This window comes from Seriola aureovittata, chromosome 19 (genome assembly GCF_021018895.1).
Source record: "Seriola aureovittata isolate HTS-2021-v1 ecotype China chromosome 19, ASM2101889v1, whole genome shotgun sequence".
Lineage (NCBI taxonomy): Eukaryota > Metazoa > Chordata > Actinopteri > Carangiformes > Carangidae > Seriola > Seriola aureovittata.
The window spans coordinates 16361117-16381444 of record NC_079382.1 but is presented as its reverse complement, the minus strand read 5'-3'; the positions used below and the strand labels follow the sequence as shown (position 1 = coordinate 16381444).

General features: G+C 40.7%; 1 protein-coding gene across 1 annotated transcript in view; it reads right to left on the bottom strand.

The window, feature by feature from the left end:
* The window catches only part of tmem121ab (transmembrane protein 121Ab), a 36567-nt gene extending 28035 nt beyond the window's left edge, over nt 1–8532 (bottom strand). Inside the window, exon 1 of the mRNA XM_056405684.1 lies at nt 8192–8532. The gene's annotated coding sequence lies outside the window, so the exon portion shown is untranslated. The remainder of the gene's footprint in view (nt 1–8191) is intronic.
* Nucleotides 8533–20328: the final 11796 nt, after the last annotated feature.

Sequence of the window (20328 nt, the reverse complement as noted above, 5' to 3'; positions counted from 1 at the left end):
CAATAAGCTGCATCTGGCCGATTTTCAGATCAGCTTGTTTTCCAGATGATCTCCATTCGTCTTGCTTCTTAACCAGCATGGCAGCCGACAGACGGGGTCACAAGAAGGCCGAGCCTCCTCGTCACCCTGGGACCCTGATCTGAACCTAGCTGTCACCAGTCGGCTAACAGACCACCAGAACAAAAGAAAAGCAGGAAGTATCATAACTCACTATGACTTTTTTGATGCCCATCTTTTGATGTAATGTAAAAATTTGTCACTGCAGTTGTGACCAGTGATTCCCATAATCTGAAACCTTTGAATCCCTAAACCAACAGAAAGCGCCTTAATAAGGTTTTGGTCTGTGAGTCTCCATTTACGGTCTCTCCCATAGTTTCTACCACTCACTGGAATTTTACTGGAGGGATGAACACCAATTGTTTGACATGTCGCTCCAAAATATTCTGTAAATGTTGAATTGACTGGACTTTTTTCAGTCCAGCCTCAGCATACTGTATCGGCCTCGTCCAGTGAAAACATTTTCAGTTAGCCAACTCATGTGGAAGAGATGTGCAATATGTGCAGCATTAATGTTTGGTATCTTGGTTCTGACCTTGTCACTCAGGAGCGAGTTGGGGGGGGGGTGAACTAATACTAAAGTCAGACTCAGACCTCACAGGCGGATGCTCAGAGACGAAGGGGTTTTTGAAATGCTACATGAACAGACGTAGTGGCAGCAGCAAGTGACAGCATAGCGTTCAGGTGATTGGTGTGGCAGCAAAGGGTGAGCAGAGCGCTGACGGTTTAAGCACAGCGCCATGATGGAAATGGTGCGTTGGATATAAGCCGAGAACAGAGAGGATAACACCATGTGAGTCAGTGTTGGCGGAAGTTGGCAGGGTATCTATTCATGTACTTCAAATTTTGGTGATTTTTGAAATTTTCAGATAAAGTGAAGGATTAAGTATTCCTGTGTGGGTTGAGAAAATTCTCCTCTCTTTAAGCTAAATAAACTATTTTATAACCCAATGGATTATTTGTAAAATGCATTGTCACAAAACTTAAAAGAAAGGTCCTTAGCTACTAAAAAGGTGATGTTTTTGACATACATGATTTACATCATTTTCATACTCATCAAGCCACTCGGTGAACCGTCGTGCCCTCGATGGAAGCATCTGTACTTGTTGATTTTTCTCCACTTGTTCCTTTTTTTCCTTTCTTACGCGTGTGTAGCTTTCACCAGTGGACCAGCAGAACTCCAGAGCCACAGACGTGGAAAGTATCATCAAACATTTCAGTGTGAAATGCTCAGATGCTTTCCCTCACCTTCAGTGCTGTTAAATTAAAAGCTATTTACTGCACAAAGTGATTCATGGGTTTCAGAACTGGAAACTGTTAAATGCCTAGTTAGTGCGTTTGTGAGTGGGTAGGAAGCACCCTAGCAGCGACAGCTAGGTGCAAACAACTACTGTCACACCCCCAAGCACCCGTATCCAAGCACACACCAACACAAGCTATCACACATTTCCCAACGCATGCATATGCAAACAGGAAACGGGAGGAATACACTCACATGTACACAATTGACACACTTAGCATCTGGAAAGGTGCACACACACTCAGTTATGATACAAGAGAATGGAAATGAGAACCGAACACATGTAAAGCGGAGCGAAACATTCGATGTGGTTTATTTCCTGTCTAATAGCATTAGATACCAGAAACGGAAGCCCTGCTGTGACGCCCTTGTTATGCATGAAAGTGTGTACACGCACAGCCAAACACATGCTGATAGATTAATGTGGAGGCTTGTTACGCTGACAGTCCAGGCATTTAAGCCAGCAAGGTTACACTTGTTGTAAGCTGTTTCCTGAGCTTCGACGAAATGAGAAAATGTAAATGGAGCATACATACAGACACACACTTCCTGTCCGTGCCTCCCGCCAAGATGAGCCCATTGAGAACCCTGCATGAAAATGGCTTTACATTGCTACTTAAAATCATTATAAAGGAAACAGTCTCAGTGGGATAATGTGGCATATTAATGTTTATGGATACTCAAATCCTCTAGAGCCTCCAGCTACAGTACATTACCTTCCTCTGTTCATTTTTGTATCTGATTTGGTTTTGGCCAAAGCTGCTGCCAGTGCACCTCATAGCACATATACACAGCTGCAGAGCAACAATAACATGCATGAATTAGATATGAGGTTGATATAGAGATGTTACAGATCTGTATGCTGTTTGCCTTCACCCTGCATCGCCCACCTCACAAAGCTGAGAAAACATGAAGGCAGATAGGTAGGTAGGTAGATCAACAACTTCTCATAGCTGTAACAAACACAGGTGATTTGTCAGTGCCTTCCTAATGACCAATATGAATATTATAAAAAGAAATAGCGTGTGTTTTCTGATCTGTGACCTCTATGGGTAAAGCTTGGCTAAGATTCGGCAGCTAAAACCAAAAGAAAGATCGTAATCGTCATGGCAGTTGCTGCCAGTGAGGACACTGAGGTCACATAGAAACGTAGGGTTTTTGGCAACTTTGGTGGAATATTGGCAGCTGTGGTAGAAACCACACACTCAACCTGTAATGAATATAATCAAGAATCTTGAATCGTTTTCGCTCAATGCTTCATTGGGCTCATGGAAACAGTAACACTTCTTCGATATTTTATAGCCTCAACCACAGAGATTCAGCATTTACCTTTTACCTTTTTTTTTCTGGCACTGTGGAAAAGCTTTGATCTTAATGTTGCCTAAATCAAATTTACAGACACTAAAACTAAACAATTTACAGAGTAAATGAAATATAAAAAAACTCAAATAATTAAAACATTTTACAGACTTGATTTGTTGTTGCTTGGGGGCAGGAACCTGGCCCAATTGACGTCAGCTTTTCCAGTTGTAAGATCCAGGTTATAGCCCTGTAGCTGTAGTTTCAAAAGTACTTAATTAAACTTAGAGAAAGATTGTGGTCATGGGCAAAATAAACCAATGTTAACTTGCGATAGGAACTGGGATACGAGTGGCAGTTTTTGCTCTCAAACGGCTCTCAACACTTTGTACACCTCAACGTCCACTCTGACCTCCCCACTAGCAGGTTTTGTGGTAATAAACAGCATTATGCTTCCACCATTACTCCTTAGAGAGGAACCAGAACTACAGTCTTTCCCTAACCTTAACTGTACTGTAGTTGCCATGTGCAGAGAGCAAGTTTTTTGCACAGTAGTCCACTGTCTATGCTTTTCTCTGGCTAAATAGATAGAGATACATACATAGATAGAGATGTACATACACATACAAGCGTATACATGCCTATATTAAATGCATGTATGTTTTGGTTCAATGATTAGAACAGTGAGCTGTAGATGTCAAGGCGTGCATCTGGAAAAGACAAGACTCCTCTCTTCACCATAGGCCAGGCCACTCCACTTGAGCTGATTGATTTCCCATCAGTTCTGTATCCCTGATAACTGCATGCCTGGAGGGCTGCAATGGCTCCAATATTTCACTGCTATATACGCGCACAGCCATGCTCGCTTTAACGCGTGGTTCTAAATGTGTGGACGTTTGTGTACATGTAAATGTGTGGAGAGTGCGAGTGTGAATACGGGTGGTTCTAACTATGTAGGTGTACGTGAAATATTTCTGCATGTATATTTTGCATTCAGCTCCTGCTACACGCCTCCTTTTTTCTTGTCAACAATTCTCCACTGAGGCAAATTAGCTGAGCTAGTGGTGAGAAAATACCCACAGTCAAAACAGAGATAAGAAAAAAAAAATCTTTAACCACCATGCAGATGGTGCAGAATTTTATGACACCATAACGCCGACCAATCGTACTCAAACCTGGCAGTGATTGGTCAAAATCCACATGGGCACATTTGTTTTCTCCTCTAGCAACACTCTCAGATATGAAGTCTTTGATTTATAAATGTCCAATGTAGCTATTGCGACTCTGTTTTATGAGATGCTGAGCAGATTGCCAAATTACCCACCAACAGAGGAAATGTCATTCAGGGTGGCAGTGGCTTTTTTTTCTTTCTTCTTTAAGCTGGATCTAATCATACACCGGTGTGGTACCAACATAAAGATAAACTTCTTATCTTCCATTCACGGCAGTTTGCCTCTCTGTTGGAATAACAGCAGCCACTGAGCTCTAGCTGTGACCCTCACCTAGTTACCTTTCCAATTTGTATTCTTGCCAAAACCATTATGGTTTTTTGCTGTGCATAATATTATCTCAGAGGATGCTGCGAACAAAACATTTCACACAGCTGGATAATTTAAAGGCCTTTATTCTAGAATCTGAAATGCTCTACTTGTTTTCTCTGAGAAAAAACTGCCTTGTCACATATACAATGACCATTTTGTCGTAAGTTCTTTGAGCTAAGCTTGGATAAAAGCTTGATTAACACTTAAAGAAACCAATGAATTTTCTGGCTCCTCAGGAGAAACCAACAAACCGTTAATTGAATGGGCTAAATGCGTAAACACCTCGTTCTTGCCTGATTTTGAAAACCTCTGGTGTGTGCAGATGGAGAAGTCAAGGAGAAGTCAATGAAGGTTATTTTAACAAAAACAGGTTTTTTTTTTTGGTTTTTAAAAAAAATAAATTTAATGCAGTTCCCATCCAGACAGAGTCAAACTGTTCTGTGACCAATCATGGGTATTTACCTCAGTTTTGGCTTTTACTTTTGTGCTTCTGAAGCATATACTCTGAGTGTGTGTGTGTGTGTGTGTGTGTGTGTATTTGCATGTGTGTATGTGTGTATTTGCATGTGTGGTGATTAGATAGCGAGGCAAGCAAGCAAAGTGGTGCCAGTTTTTTTTCCGACTGCTGTGCTTACATTAGCATAGATCATGCAGCAATCCATAATACATGGCTCGTTAACAAGGTTGGTATTTTTGATCCATAATTAAGGAGTATATTTTCAAAGAGTTTCCAGGGTTAAACATGTGATGGCTGCAGGCTGCTTTCCCCTCTGCCCCTCCCAGGCCACGTTATTGTACAGTATGGTAGCTATTGATTCACTATGCCATTTGGCTATTGATTGGAGTGGACGCCATTATGTCAGTGAGATTATAGCCCTCCGAAGCACAGTGATTCTGAAGTGGAAAACCAGTGGCTGAGAACCGATGAGATGAGCTGAGTGCTTACTGCATCAGATGCAACAGCAGCTGTGTTTCAGCTAATGACAAAGAGCCAAGCACAGCACAGCACAGAACCACACAGCTCAGTTTAGAATGGCACAACCTTGCCCAGAGTAGAGCCTAGCACAGCAAAGACAGAGCACTCTCATTTCTCTACTTTCTATCTGTGCCAAAGGGAGCTATAGAAACACAGGGGAGTGAATAATCACATTGACTATTCCGAACACACAGATTTTTTATTGGTGCGGCTCATTGTGGCCTAATATTCTTTGTGACAGCCATTGCCTCCCAGATTGTCTTCGGTTGATCATTCAAATTGACCACAATTCACTATGCAGCGGGGCGAGGGGGAGGGGTTTTCGGAAGGCCCGGGATGATTGGGAAGGGGGTTGTGGAGTGAGGGGGGGGGGGGGGGGTGAGGGGGCATTCACTGCCTCAGCCTGCTCTCTGGCTTTCAGACCGGTCCGTCATGTATTTATAGCAATATTGAATTTAATTGCGTTTCTAGCAGTGGCCTGAATTTTAAGAGACCCGTAAATGGAATGCGAGGCATGCAGGAACATGATCCACTGTGCAATGAGCATGTGAAGTGCACACTCATGAAAAGCAACTCGGTCTGCAATCTGTGAAATGCAAAAATCTAAAGCAAAGCCCATCAACCTGCTGTGTCCTGGATGTCAATGAGGGCTTGTAACTGCTGACCCTAAGGTTGCTGTGTCGTGCCGTGTTTTTCAATGAGGCACAGTTTGAGACTGTTAACCTGTTAAAAGGTAACCCTCTGGGTGGTAAACTGGCTTTGATCTTATGGTACAAGAAATGCTTTCAGATAAATACCTTGAATTCAGTCTTGCTTGCCCTCCAACCCTGGGTTGTAAATTTCTAACTAGACAAAGACAATTTAGAGCGGTTACAGACATTGTGTGGCCTGCCCTCTGTAGGGCCACTATTCAAATTCAAATTCATGGTCTGTTTATTGGATAATAAATTGAGCATGAAAGATTAATTTGCATTTAGTTCATCATCCCCATGATATAGAGCAGCAATTTCTATACAGTACTGCCCAGAGCTTAATAACCCAGAGGCAAAACTGGCATATCAATATGTGCTTTCTTTCTTTCAAGGACACTGGAGAGGGGCCCTATGGCAACATCTCTGCTCTGATTCACACTTCTTGCTTCCTCCCACTAAATTCTTGTCACTCACAGTCTGAGCTGACATATCAGACGTGCTTAACGCCGAGCCGAGAGTTATCACACATTCAGTGTAATCAAAATCCTAATGAACATCATTAAAATCAAGGCTTTAAAAAGTGAGGCTTACATCACAGTGGCTTTCACAGTCAGGGTGTATGTGTACGCGTGTGAGTGTGTGTTAAGGGCTATCAGAGCCCATTAGAGTGCCGCAGGCAAAAAGCATGGGGGTCACCTCTTATTCAAAGCCGGCTTGACATGGGCATTTTTCTTCCTTTACATTCTGAGAATTAATTTCTTTGTGCAAAAAGAGCTGCAGCAGACAGTTCAAGCATGGAGCAAGCAGGAAAACGCAGGCTGGGTGGCCACATCAATTTCAACCCCCGTCTGGTAACCTAAGGTTACATGTTTAATCCCAGCAACAGCTACAGCTGGGATAACAAGGGGGTAAAATAAATAAATAAATGAAATAAAACTAGGGATCCAACCAATGATTAGTTTCATTGTCGATTAATATGCTGATTATTTTCTCGATTGGTCCATAAAGCATCAGAAAATAATGGAAAATGACCAATGGCAGTCCAGAGCTCAAAGGCATTAATTTCACTTTCCCATAAGACAAAGACCAGCACCAAAGATTTACAGTTGATGAAGTAGAACTTTTGCATTTTTGCTTGAAAAATGACATAACAGTTATAACAGTTCATTAATCGATTAATTGTCTCAGTATTTGAACTCTAGTTATGTATGATCATTGAAGAAATATGACTATTTAGTCAATCAATAATTTTGTCAAATACGAACACATATATGGTATAACACATGTTTAGGGCCTCCAAAGCATTTTGAGCGTTATAATTGTCATAACTGTTAAAACCTTCAGGATCAACTTTCGGTCTCCCCACACACAAGCCAATGAGGGGGGCCATGCAGCGGCCATGTTTCCTAAAGTACCACTGAGCAAAGAACTGAACCCAGAGGCTGTCCACTCAGTAAATCACTCAAAAATGTTCAACAATGTAAATGCATTGTCTAAAAAGAACGAGCGCCTGTCTCGTGCCCATTATCTGATAGTCAGCCTGAAATATCGGTGGGGTGAGAAAGCGCGGGGGGGTCGTGAGGGTTATATATTTTCTCAGTGACTGCTGGCTGCGAGCCGTGGGGGTGGTGTGTGTGTGTGTGTGTGTGTGTGTGTGTGTGTGTGTGTGTGTGTGTGTGTGTGTGTGTGTGTGTGTGTGTGTGTGTGTGTCGGGTGGTGGGGGGGGGCACAGTGAGAACACGGCTGGGCTGATTTTCTGCGGAGACCGGAGGCACGAGCCGCTGCTGCTGCCTGGGCACGCGCTGACTCTTCAAAATAAACAGCTGCCTTAAATAAAACTGAGAGCGAACGGAAGCTCGCTTTACACAGATGCATAGCAATGATAATAACGATAATACCAATTATATAAAAAAAATGTTTAGTGATTACTTCACCCTGCTTTGCCTCAGCGCACCACATGAATTCACTATTTGTAGGCTGCAAGCGCCAAGAATATACTGGTCCAACACCGAGAAAAGCAAAAGCGGCGGGAAGAGCTAAAACTAGACCGGTAGAAAGTGGCAGAACTGATTAAAAAAATTACACCGACTAACCTTTAAACTTACTGACCAGGGAACTGTGCTTACTAGGAATTCACTGCAACCCAGACTATTCCCATTTGTAATGTCTGGCTTGTATACCTATCATGTCTCTCTCCGAAGCAGCGTTGAGACAAGTCACGCTCAACATATGATGAAAGAGTGATTTTATTTTCTTGTAGCCTGCTGTCTTATCGCTAACATGAAGTGAGAGGCGAGAAGCCGCTGTTCAACTCCTGCAGGCTTACCTCCTGTGGTCGGTTAGTCGCTGTCCAGGGTGCTGAAACCCTCAGTCTCTGTCCAGGGTGCTGAAACGCTCAGTCGGTGTCCAGGGTGCTGAATATCATTGCAGGTTCCGGAGAGGCTTTGTAAATCCGCTGCGAGGAGGCGCCGAAAACGCCGGTCCAACAACTGCTGCCGCCGTTAAGTTACATTCAAGAAAATCCCATTCCCAGCCACTAGACATAGAGCGACTATGTCTCCACGAGAGATAGAGCGACTATGTCTCCAAAATTGTGAATTCACATATGAACGGTGAATGTTAGGAGTGTAGCCTGCTGGCTAAATGGAGCAGCTTTGGCAAGTGTAACTGCTGAGGCTTCTTCGCTAGTTGCTTCTTCCTCTGGATAGGCTTAACCACCCCTCTCTCTCTCTCTCTCTCTCTCTCTCTCTCTCTCTCTCTCTCTCTCTCTCCTTTTCCCTATTCTCCTGCTCTATCAATCACTATTCAATTCAAATATGTTGGAGTGACAAGAGGGAAACCAATAGCCTCCAGTATCCTATAGGCTACAGTAGACACAGGCAAATGACTGCCAGTAGTTAAATAGAAATCATTTGGCATTAGCTTTATTGGCAGTGATGTGATAAAGAAACATTCAATTTGAGTTAATTCAGACTGTGCCAAAACATTATGTACCAGCTGCATATAAGCTATAAGATGAGCACAGACAGAGACACATTTTCTCTCTCTGTCTCGTTCTCTCTCGCTGTCTGTCACACATACACACACACACACACACACACACACACACACACACACACACACACACACACACACACACACACACACACAGAGGGGAATTGAATTGAATTTATGGTCAATTTACTTATGTGGAGGGAACAGCCATCTGTTTCATGCACCTCCTGCCCCTTCATTTAGTACGAGTTTGTCTTGTGTTTTTAACACAGCAACAGTTTTCCACGTAGCATTCTTTGTAAATGACAGCCAGCAACACTTGAAGAGGGATTAGCCTCTAAAGAAAAGACCTAATGTGATAATTAATTTTGGAAGGGTACGATTGAAGTATCATAGCAGTATGTGAATAGCAATATAAGAAGAATTAGCGATGTCATCAGGGATAAAAAATACCATAATGTAGGGTCAGGTCAGTCTAAACTCACACAGTAAGTCTATTTGGTTCCACTGGAGATTAAAATGGAATGTATAGTCAATATATAACATGAGTCCAAGCATGATGTGCAAAAAAATTATATTTTACATGATGCTAGGACATTAAAGGAGACATTTCACTCAAAACCACATGTCAACCACTGTCAACCTTATGTTGGTGCAACATAAAATGTCAGGGGATCACCAAAGTTAGTTAGTTAAAATTTGAATTATTCCTCTGGCAACCATGAACGTGTGCACCTTCTTTCATGGCAATCCATTCAGTAGTTGTTGATATATTTTAGTCTGGTGGCCAAAGTGTTGGGCAGAAAAACCGACCAGCTGACTGACATTGCCATCCACAGAGCCATTCTACTAGTGTGGCGAGAAATATGAAGCTATATTTCCACCATACCCACTATTGAATACCAGAAACAATATTATTTATATTGCATGATGCTCTAATACATTAAAATGCCATCATGCAAAAAAAGGTCATAAGTTCACAGTTGGGTGTCTTTGTCGCATTATAAGTAGCTATTTTATTGTAATATTATAGAAATAGGAGTTGAAACTGAGAAAGGATAAGGTCACTGACTCGATATCAAGTAACACAGACACAGTATATAAGTCAGTATAGAAGTATTCCATATTGCATGATGCTAGAGAAGATGAAAAATGTATTCAAGCAGACTGTAAAGTCACAGTTGAAGTACCATGCACAGTCTGTAGGGTAGTTATAGTAGCTCCCTGTAGGGTTATAACGGGAATACTGTTGTGTTTTTTTATCAGGGATTTGGCTGCTCCCTTCTCCGTAGAGGAGACGAGTGTGCTCTGTCTCATTAGCTTTCAAAACCACATCCATATAGAGTGACTGCGCACAGCTACTTCAAATCAAGTAGGCACAGAAAAACCCTCCTGCACTCACTCGTCATTTTAAAGTTATTCAGAATCCACACATAACGGTGTCACATTAAAAGTAATTTTCAATGATTAGGGTTTTCATAAGGCAATCAGTGCCGATTAGACTCGGGGTTAGAGTTAGATGTGAGGTGACTGTCTGAGTGAGCTTTGATGGGGGAGATAAGAAGGTTATTCCTCGGTCTGAGTCAAAGTGAATGTAGGATGAGAGGTGTTAAATATTGAGGATTCCCCCCCTTCCCCTCCCCTAGATCTCTATCTCCAGCTTCAGCGTTATGTAATGATTTTTCTCTTGTTTTTGGGTGTGGGGAAGATTGTCCTCTGGCTGCCAAGGAGGGGAAGTTGACTGTGTAGCGCATGCTTTCATCATACGGGGGTGAGGCACTAGATTCTACTGTAGCTACCTGTGTGACTCCAGCAGAATTTAAAGTACCTGAGAAAAGCTTTTAGTACAAAAGATGTCTTTTCTTTACAGAGCATTCAATAAAAGACAGCAGTTTTATCTCAGTACAAATTTTACTTTAAAAATCTGTCTTTATATTCACACTTCTTTTATGCAAATCAGTTCACAATAATTCATGGAAGATCCTATTAGGAGAACTTGTTTCTGGGTTCCTTGTTAGACTCAATTAGTCAGCATGGACTGATACAGAGTTATTATGATCACACAGTGTACAGCCAAATACATGCTTTTCATGATTATAAAACTTTACCTGGAATGTTTTACAAGAAGGTGCGTAAGTAAAGATACAGTAACAACAGCTATAGACTTTTTTAACACCAGTTTCACCATCACTGCAGCAGCAGGATTACAACATCTGTTGTTGACTAATCTAGGGGCCAGACTTTGTGTAACAGAAGTGGACCAGGAGGCGTAAAGGTGAAGCCCAAAGCTGTAGGTAATTTCAGACCATATTGCCTTATACTAATAGTATTAAACCAGCTAATTTGACAGCTCTGTTAACAAAGAAATGTGCTCCTTCTTCAGACGATATAAAGCATGTTTGTTGACTAGTGATTAGCTATGGGAACATCACAAAAGAACTGAGGTGCTGAGCTGAACTGAATGCAGTATAAAACAACAGATGGTCTCTAAACTAAGTGGTGGAAATGTTTATCAAAAACACCCCAAAGGTCAAGTGAAAGTCTTGCATTCAACAGTTTACTTTTAGCTGCTATAGTAGATTTTTTTTTTTTTTTTTTTTTTTTTTTTTTAAATTTTTTTTTTACAATGTATCATGATATGATCTGCAACATTATAGTGAGCTTCAGGTCATTGTTTAGCTGTCTGACCTGCAGCTGTACTGTCTTGGTTCACTCTCACTGCTCCAATAGTGTCATTTTCTGCCACAGCAGGCAGCTTCTTTAGCAAAAAAAAAAAACTTCTAAAAGCCTGCTGTACTCTGCCTTCTCAGCATCAAACAGCAGACAGACACAGTTAGTGACTCGCTGCTGAACATAGTGGAGCATTTAACAGCTAAAGAGCCTGATATTTCCCTCGGGAGTTGGTTGAGACCAAAAACAGAGCTAAAAGAGCAAAGACTTACATTCACCAAGCGGTCAGGTTGTTGAAATACCACTCACTCAAATTAATGTTAATGTTGCTCTGTAACTGCAGGATGTGTAAATGAGCAATGCTTTGATTACAAGTTTTCTACATCAACTTAAAAGGTGATGATATGTAAATGATGTGTTCACAGCTTGTTTCTGCTGCTCTCTAGCATCCCATGCATCATATTTTAGAAGCTTGTCATTTGCATGTTAAATTTTAAACCGCAAACTAACTAGCAACTAACCGTGAGTAGACAATTTTAATCAACCATAATGATTGTACTTAAGTACAGTACCAATGACACTCAGTTGTGTGGACAAAACACAATGGTGTTTCATGATAAGTGTAATTGTTAAATGTCTTCATCAAAAAAAGATTGCAGTGTTGGACTAAATGAAAATAAAGAGGATGTGATTGTGTCTCAGTGTGGAACTTTGGCCTTGGCCCCATTCAGTTAAGTATATTGGTCGGTCCAGTTTCCTCTGCCAAACAACACAAAACAACATGTACAGTGTCTCAAAGTAAAAGGATCACCGGGTAAGTCGATTATTTTGACAGGTATTTTGTTTAGTTTGTAACATTACGTAACGATAAAGCAGCTTAGCATTGTTTTATTGATTATTGAAGTGATCTGTCGACCTGATAAAATTATACGTTTTTCAAAATTTAAATATCCTAATTTTGCAAATAGAAACTGAACTCTACAAAAGTTTTTAAATTGAAAAAGTATTTAAGTCCTCCAAATCAATTGTCCTTACCATAATTCTTTCTTTCTTTCTTTCTTTCTTTCTTTCTTTCTTTCTAGCTGTTTTCTTTTTCTTTCTCTCTCCCTCTCCCTCTCTCTCTCTCCCTCTCTCTCTCCCTCAAAGACTGAAAATTGAAGCCAGTCATGCAGTCCCAAGTTTTAATGCATATTGATATCAGATATCTATTTATTTCGCTGCTAAATTGGTACTTTATTAATTCTAACTAGCAAACAAAGGTATTTAATGTTGGCTAAATGAAACAGAACTGAAAGAAATTGGTAGCTTTACTGTCTGCTCCTTTGAGGTAATCACTACAGTGTTGTGGAGTTATTTGGCAGTAAATGTGCAGTTTTCATTGAGCCAAAGTAATTTTAGTCAAACTTCATCACAGTTTACAGAACTTGAGAAATTTCTCTCGATAATGTCTGTTTTTATGTGATAGTTGTTTTTTGTGGAAAATTTAACTTTCATTGAGACTCTTTACAGTTTGACTGCAAATGTTTGTTTTTTTTCTGTCTGTAATCGTCACTTATTCAGAAAGTGCTTGACTGTTTGAAGAGTTGTTAAGTTAAATGGCAAAATACAGAGAAGATTATGCCAGCTTCAGTAGAAGGACAAAATAAGAGTCTCCTTCTTGCACAGGCCTTTACCTTCAGGTTGTTTTCTTCACTTCCATTTCTGTCTCTGCACCAAAAAACTGTACACAAGCTGTAGGCCCTGCTTTTTCTGTGCTTGCGTTTCTTTTGATATTCTTGAGTTCCGCAGCAAATGTGCATTTTCAACGCTTGATGCGCACATTGCGACAGCTGCCAGTGACCCTCTTATGACCTGAGGCGGTGAAGCCGCGGTCTTCCCTGGCCCGGCCTAAATTTACTTGTTTCGAACTTTGGTTGCACCCTCGGGTGCCAAACAGAAACTGGTATAAGTGAGGTTATCATTTCAGTCACTGTGTTTGTGTGGCCAGCAGCTCCAGTTCCAGTTCCACAGTTCCACCCTCTACCCATCTGCCACTGACCCTTGTTTTGCCAAAAGACCAATTGCAGTTTGTGGCTGCTAGATTAGTCTGTGGTGACATAATGATTTTGTCCCACATAGGGGTGATTTGACATGCTCTGCTTGCCTGTCTGTTGCTTGCAGGCTCTGCTCCTCAAATCCAGCACTGTGCCTCTGCCTCATTACTGTCAAACACATCAGGAGAGGGTTCCTCTGTTTCATGCACATTAAAGCGCGTGTACATGCCCGTGCCACCACATCCATCCACAAAAATCTCCTACGGCGACGTGTGCCATATTGTCTGTTTTAATGCAGCTCTTATTGGGAATCTGCTATTTGTTCTCATCTGCATTGTTTCTACTTGCTATCCATTATTAATGTTATCTCCACACACAAGTTGCTTTTTCTCGCTCTCAGGCTTTTTTCTCATGTTAAGTTTTTATTTTCCCCCAGTTTCCCTTCTGTGTTTGCTTTGAGCTGTGCTTTGATGTTGCGGTGCCGGCCCAACCCAGCTGTCTGGACCAGGTGAGTTGGGATTTATTCTGAGTTTCCTAACGGTTTAAAGTACTTTAAATTCATTTGAACTTCAATGCATTTTTTCATGTGAAATACACTAAATACATACACAATTCTCTGTTGAGCATTGGAACATTTTAAGCAAATCAGAAAAGAGTCGAATAAAATATTTGATAAAAAAAAAAAAAAAGCCCAAAAGCAACCTTTAAATCTCCCTGTAAATGTTTTTGAAGTGTGCTGACACTTTACCTTTTAGCTCATTAAAATCAATATGTGCGTCATACATCACTATGGACTGATTTTTCAGTGGAGTCCTTGTGACTGAGGATACCTAATAAGGTACAGTAAGATGAAACTTTAATGATCCCCATGGGGAGATTTGGCAGTGCAGTGTAACAAAATGTAGCAATGCAGTGTAAGTAAAGCGAAGGAGGCTACAGCGGGTTTTTTTTTCTTTTTTTCTTTCTTGTTTCTCGCAGATACATAATACACTATAAGTACACACTCTCATGCATAATGATGTAGGTATAGAGATTTGTGCTGAACATAGCCATTCACGGACTCCTGTTTGGCTGCCCATGCATTTTGAACCCCTCATTTTCACCTCTACATGAACCTGTTTGATATTTTTTATCCTTAATCAAAGGAAAGATAGAGGAAGGGAGATAAGAAGGAGGCAAACAGAGAGAGAATAAATCCTTCCACGTAACAGTGGCAGCACTCAGTGGTGAGGTGTAGGTTGCCAAAACAAACCGCATATACACCACCTCCTGCCACCACCAGCCCCCCTTCCTGCCCCACCTCCCCCTCGGCCTTGTGCATCTCCTCACGGCTCACTTTCATCTGCGCTGCACTATAAACAGAGCTTCTTACCATTTCAAAGCTCATACCTGTAAAGTATCCTCTCTCCTGCCTCCCATCTGCAGTATAGGCATTAGGCCAGGCAGCGCTGGGAGGGACCAGGGCGTCAACACGCCGCACTTGCAGCGGGACCGGACATGAGTGCACAGGTGGTGGGATATGGCCAGGAGTAAAGAGTGCGTGAGGGATGATTAAGAGCCACACAGGCACAGTCAAGATGAAAGAGGAGTATAAGTGGAGTATAAAAGATTATACTCCAACAATGAGCTGGATGTGAGCAATCGCAGTGTGACACATGTCTCTGTGACTTGTTTATAGTCAATGAATGTATAAATGTGGGAGGATTTCAGTGAAACACGCGACTAAGTGGCTGCATGTCATTATGTGTCGGTTAATGCATTTGTGTTTGTATTTATTAGGCAGGCGTTTGGCATTTGGAAGCCAGCTAGGGGGCTTTGAAGCATATTGTGTGCATGCGTCTGTGTGTGTATGTGTGTGTATTCACTGATATGTGAGTGGAGGAGGTGAAGTGCATTAAAAGCCTGTCTGGCACTATCTGTGTAGAGACAGGGGGCCTGTTCCAAGATAAAACCAGACTTAGATCAGCATGTTGAGGTTTTGGCAGAATTAGCTTCCTAAAAAAATAATTTGCATATTGATTGTGTATCTGATGAAGTTGAATGTAAAAAGTAACATTGTTTATTACAGCCAAGGGACTCCAGCTCTTGTGGTAGATATGGCTTCATGAATATGAATTCTTTGTTGCAAAACTTAGTTTGGCTGTGAGTAAATTTGACGGCTTACCAACTTTAATCCTTATTCATATTTATGGTCTGTTGTCTTATGTTTTCTATTTATTTCTTACATTTTTTTGGCACGATAGGCATTTTTTTTGTACTGTGCTAATATAGCAAATGAAATTGAATTGCAGGGATGAATTGAATGGAAGTGTAGGATGAGAGTGAAAAAGAGGGGGTTGGAGTGAGATTAGAGCAAGTGAATGTAGGGGGAAAGAGAGAGAGGGGGATTAGTAGAGTAGGGAGTGAAAGAGAAAGAGTATTGCTCTGCCAGGTGAGCCGTGAGGTGAGCCAAAGCTTTCAGAGATTATAACAGGCTGGTCACAGGTCAATCAGAGGGACACGTTGTTAGAAACCTCCCACGGCTCGATCACCGTAGCGGCCCATCGTCCGTTTGTGCCTCATTTCCCGTCGTTGGCTCAGCATGTTTCGGAAACAAGTTTCTGAGGGGAGGGAGGGCAGCAGCTGATTGAAAGGATGTTGATAGATGTTGATGGAAGGGTGAGAAACAGGATTGATGGGGGGGGGGGGGGGGGGGGGGGCTCGGTCTAATCTTTTGTAGCCGTACCAGCACAAAAGATTAAAGTCTGGAGAAATTCTAGTAAGAAAGTGTGAGGTTACAAGACCTTTTCAAGCTAAAAGGAGCTCTGATGAGCTCTGCGTTTAAAACTGATTTGTTCTGCTTTGTTTTTTGTCTATCTCAAAGCATGTGCTATTTAATCAAGTAAATTTAATCGTATTTTATTGGTAGACGGAACAATATATACAGGAGGTTGTCAATAAAACACAAACCCTTCAGACAAGGGACGTGAAGGTTAAAACTGGCTATTTTTCTTCCATCTCTTAATCTTTCTGTTGCACTGAGACTTGAAAATACATGCTTAGCGTCTGATATGTTCTGAACAGAAAACGTCCGCTTAACTGGTTAAAAAATATTGCTCTTTTCAGAAGTTTTAACCACTAGATACAAGCTGTCTCCTACTTCACTGAAGTCTATTTAGCGTACACAGTATATGCACTGGAGGTTTAAAGTTTCCTCCTCACACTTGTGTAAGCTGCATACTGAACCATGATTGGCTTCCAAACTAGCTCTGATTATGCTCATGTGTACGTGTCTTTGACTCAGATTTAATGTGAACACGGAGAAACTCTGCCCTTTTTTAGCAGATGAATGTGAAAGCAGCCTTCTCGTGTCAGACTCTGAACATACATTACTCTGCACCGTGAAGCAAAGCGGAGTGAACATCCAAGTGAAGTAAAGATAAGCAAAACACATTTTGGAGTGGAGGGGGAATTTTAAATATGGATAGTGACTGTATAGTGTAACCATGTACCCCGCCCTCACCCAGTGTCAGCTGGGATTCACTCCAGGCCCACGCAACCCTAAAAGGATAAGCGGTATGGATAATGAATGAATGAATGAATAAATTAATGAATTAATGTAAATGTATACTCACACTTAGATGTTTTAATGTTTTCATCTCTGGATTGCTTCTGAGTATTTACATGTCACCCCAATATAAACTGAGCTCAGTGGCACAGAAGCATAAGTTATGTCAGATTTTTAAGTAGAAAATTCTTGTTGATTTTGGTATTTTTTAATTGGATTTGTTGATGGTAACAAAAGTACAGAACCATCAGAGCTATCTTTAGCTTTGAAGTAACTTAATCACTATTCCAAACACTGCCACAGAGGTGGGTGACATTATGCTGCATGCCAGTTAACAGTGTCACCCCTGTACAGTGTGTACTGTTACTTATCCCTGTGGGTTGGTTTGAACTTGTCACCACTGTTTCTAAGTGCAGTTTATCTATCTTTGGCATTTGTTGTCATGGTAGCTGAGACTATTTCCTTTAAATGAATAATTGATCAGTTTTATTTTTGAACAATGCAACTGCAATTAGGATACAGATCATTTACCCTCTTATATTTCTGTTTGCTGTCTCATGTTGCTTTGAAAAGCCATCAAATTGCTATTAGCAAAATTGCTAAAATTTTCTATGCATTTTTTTTAAAAGCTGCAACTTATGGGTATTCAAACTGTAATGAGCCACCTTTTGATTTAGATTCCTGCTTTTGGTTTATATCAGTTAGTCATTTTGTTTACCCACACCAGTAAGCAAGTAAGCAATCTTTTTATATATATAAAAATGGAAAACATGTTAGTTTTAAGAGTGGTGCCTACATTTAACTAGATTCACTTTCACTAAATTCTTTAACCACTTGGTCTTGACTGTTGTGAGTGCTGCTTTCATTCTTTATGTGACTTCAAATACAGGCAAGGACCTGTGATGATAACATCTTAAAGACACATATTGTACATTATTTATATCAGAAAAAGTCAATGTGCTTTAATGTTTTCCTTGGTTTGAAAGTGAATGACACTGCAGCAGAGACAACATATTAATGCACGCTGCATACTGAGGGCTGTCGTCTGGAGGATTTGGGCTCACTCTCTTGAATAGGATTCCTTTACTTTATATTTTCTGGAGTGTCACACAAAGCCACAGAACACCTTTGCGATCAGCCTCCAGTGGTATGAAAGTGCAGCCAGTTCAGGCCAGACCAAAATCCCTCTCTGAACAGACCATAATGTCTGTGCAGTGATCAGATCTTGTGCAACAGGACTCAGACGCTCAGTTCCCTCTCCGTTACTAATACTAATTAGCTCCACCATCTCACTTGGATTGATGCTGTTTCTTTAGATTGACGCTCTTAAATTGCAGCTTTGCCTGGAGGTAGGGAGGCTGACTAATAACTTGGATATGGATGTAATTAATGTTATCTCCGTTATGACTGCGGAGGGGTTCCCGAGCACAGTGCTGAACCCCCAAGTTGTTACAGGTGCACAACAGGTGTTCTCCAGACTCAAGAAATTTCTGCTTGGATGGCTTTGTATATTGAAGTGTGATATGTGGGCAGACAAATTGCAGCTGTTTTGCTTGAACGGATATTTAAGTTAAAATAAGTAATTATCTCCTAGTTGAAATTCCAGTGATGTTTCTAACAAAACTAAGTAAAAAAAAAAGTCTGTCAAAAAATCTAAGTATATGAATATAATTGTTGAAGCATTTACTCAAGAAAATAAAAACAACAGAAAAAACAGTTGACCTCATGGTGGCGCAACAGGAAAAGTCAGAAGTCAGAAAGCTTCATCCTCTGGGGAACATGAACCATCTGTACCAAATTTCATGGCAGTCCATTCAGCAGCAGTTGAGATATTTCAGTCAGAACCAAAGTGGTTCAAACCAACTGACCATCACTACTCCCTGTGTATGTACACACAGTATTTTAGTCTCATCTCTCTTCAGCAGTTGGTATGAATGTGAGCATCATTTTCAAAATAACATAGAAGAGCCATCAAATTTACCCAAACAGCTTGAGCAGCCTAAAATGAGTACTTTGAAGAAAAGTACTGCTTGCCGCTGTAGAGAACCACTGACTAGGAGAGAGTGAGGTAAATAGTGGACTTTTGCTGCAAAACAACTCAAATTATTCTCAGGGGTATTTCAACTGAGAGCGGAGGTGAGCAGATAATGACAGAAGATTATTTTGGGGTGAACTATTCCTTTGAAACTATTGATTCTCAGGGGTCAGGTCAGCACCCATTTGTGTCACTGTGTTGCTTACCGGAGCTCTTCTGGTAAAGTGAATTATTTATCAGCTTATAAATGTATTAGTGAGACAAGTATTACAGTATACAGTATTCTTCAATAATAAATACTTTCTAAATTTAAAATCCCAACCAGATGCTTCAGAGTATTAAAAGTTGATAATATGATCTTATGTACTCATCAATTGAGAAGGCAAATCAACTGAGGCTAATTACATGTACTGGAAAAATTACCTACAGAATGTATATTTGATTGGATTTCCCCCTTCATTTATAAATATTCTAAACTCAGAGCCTCTCAAGTTTGACAGACAGTTTTCAATTTAGACACAAAATCAGTTTATGTCCAGAAGTCATGAGTTATTGACTTTTATTGAACATTCTACTCTCATTTGCTTGGCTGATCATAAATCATAAAGTTTGATCAGAGAAAAGGACCTAAACATCTAAAACTTGAAATAATGTAAACGCCTAGTTAAAGTAAGCTTGTTCTTGCAGTCAAGCCGTGTTCTCACGACATCTCAGTAATAAAGTATGAAACTTGCATGCTTTATGAATTGTGCTCAGTGTAATATGTGGTTAAAAATTCATATAATTGCATATGTAAACCACAACAGCTAATCAGAGCAATATGTTTTGCTTCTCAAAATTTTTACTCATTATGGAAATTCAATTACTGGATCAAATTAAAAGACACAGGAGCTCAGACAAATTAATATATGAATAACAAAGTTGTGCTGCATATACAGTGTATCTTATGAATGAATGTGCATTAATTGTACCTGTAAAAGAGAAAATTTGCTGGTTGGCTGGTTGAACGGATGATAAATAGTGGTGCAAGAGAGGGAGACATGCAGGTGAGATAATTAGAAGACAATGGGAATGGGAGCCGAGATGTGAGGGGAAGATAAAAAAGGACAGAAGAACAAGATAAGAATGAAGCAATGGGAGATACAGAGCTTTGGTAAAGAAGTAAAAAGAGTGATGAGTTTCTC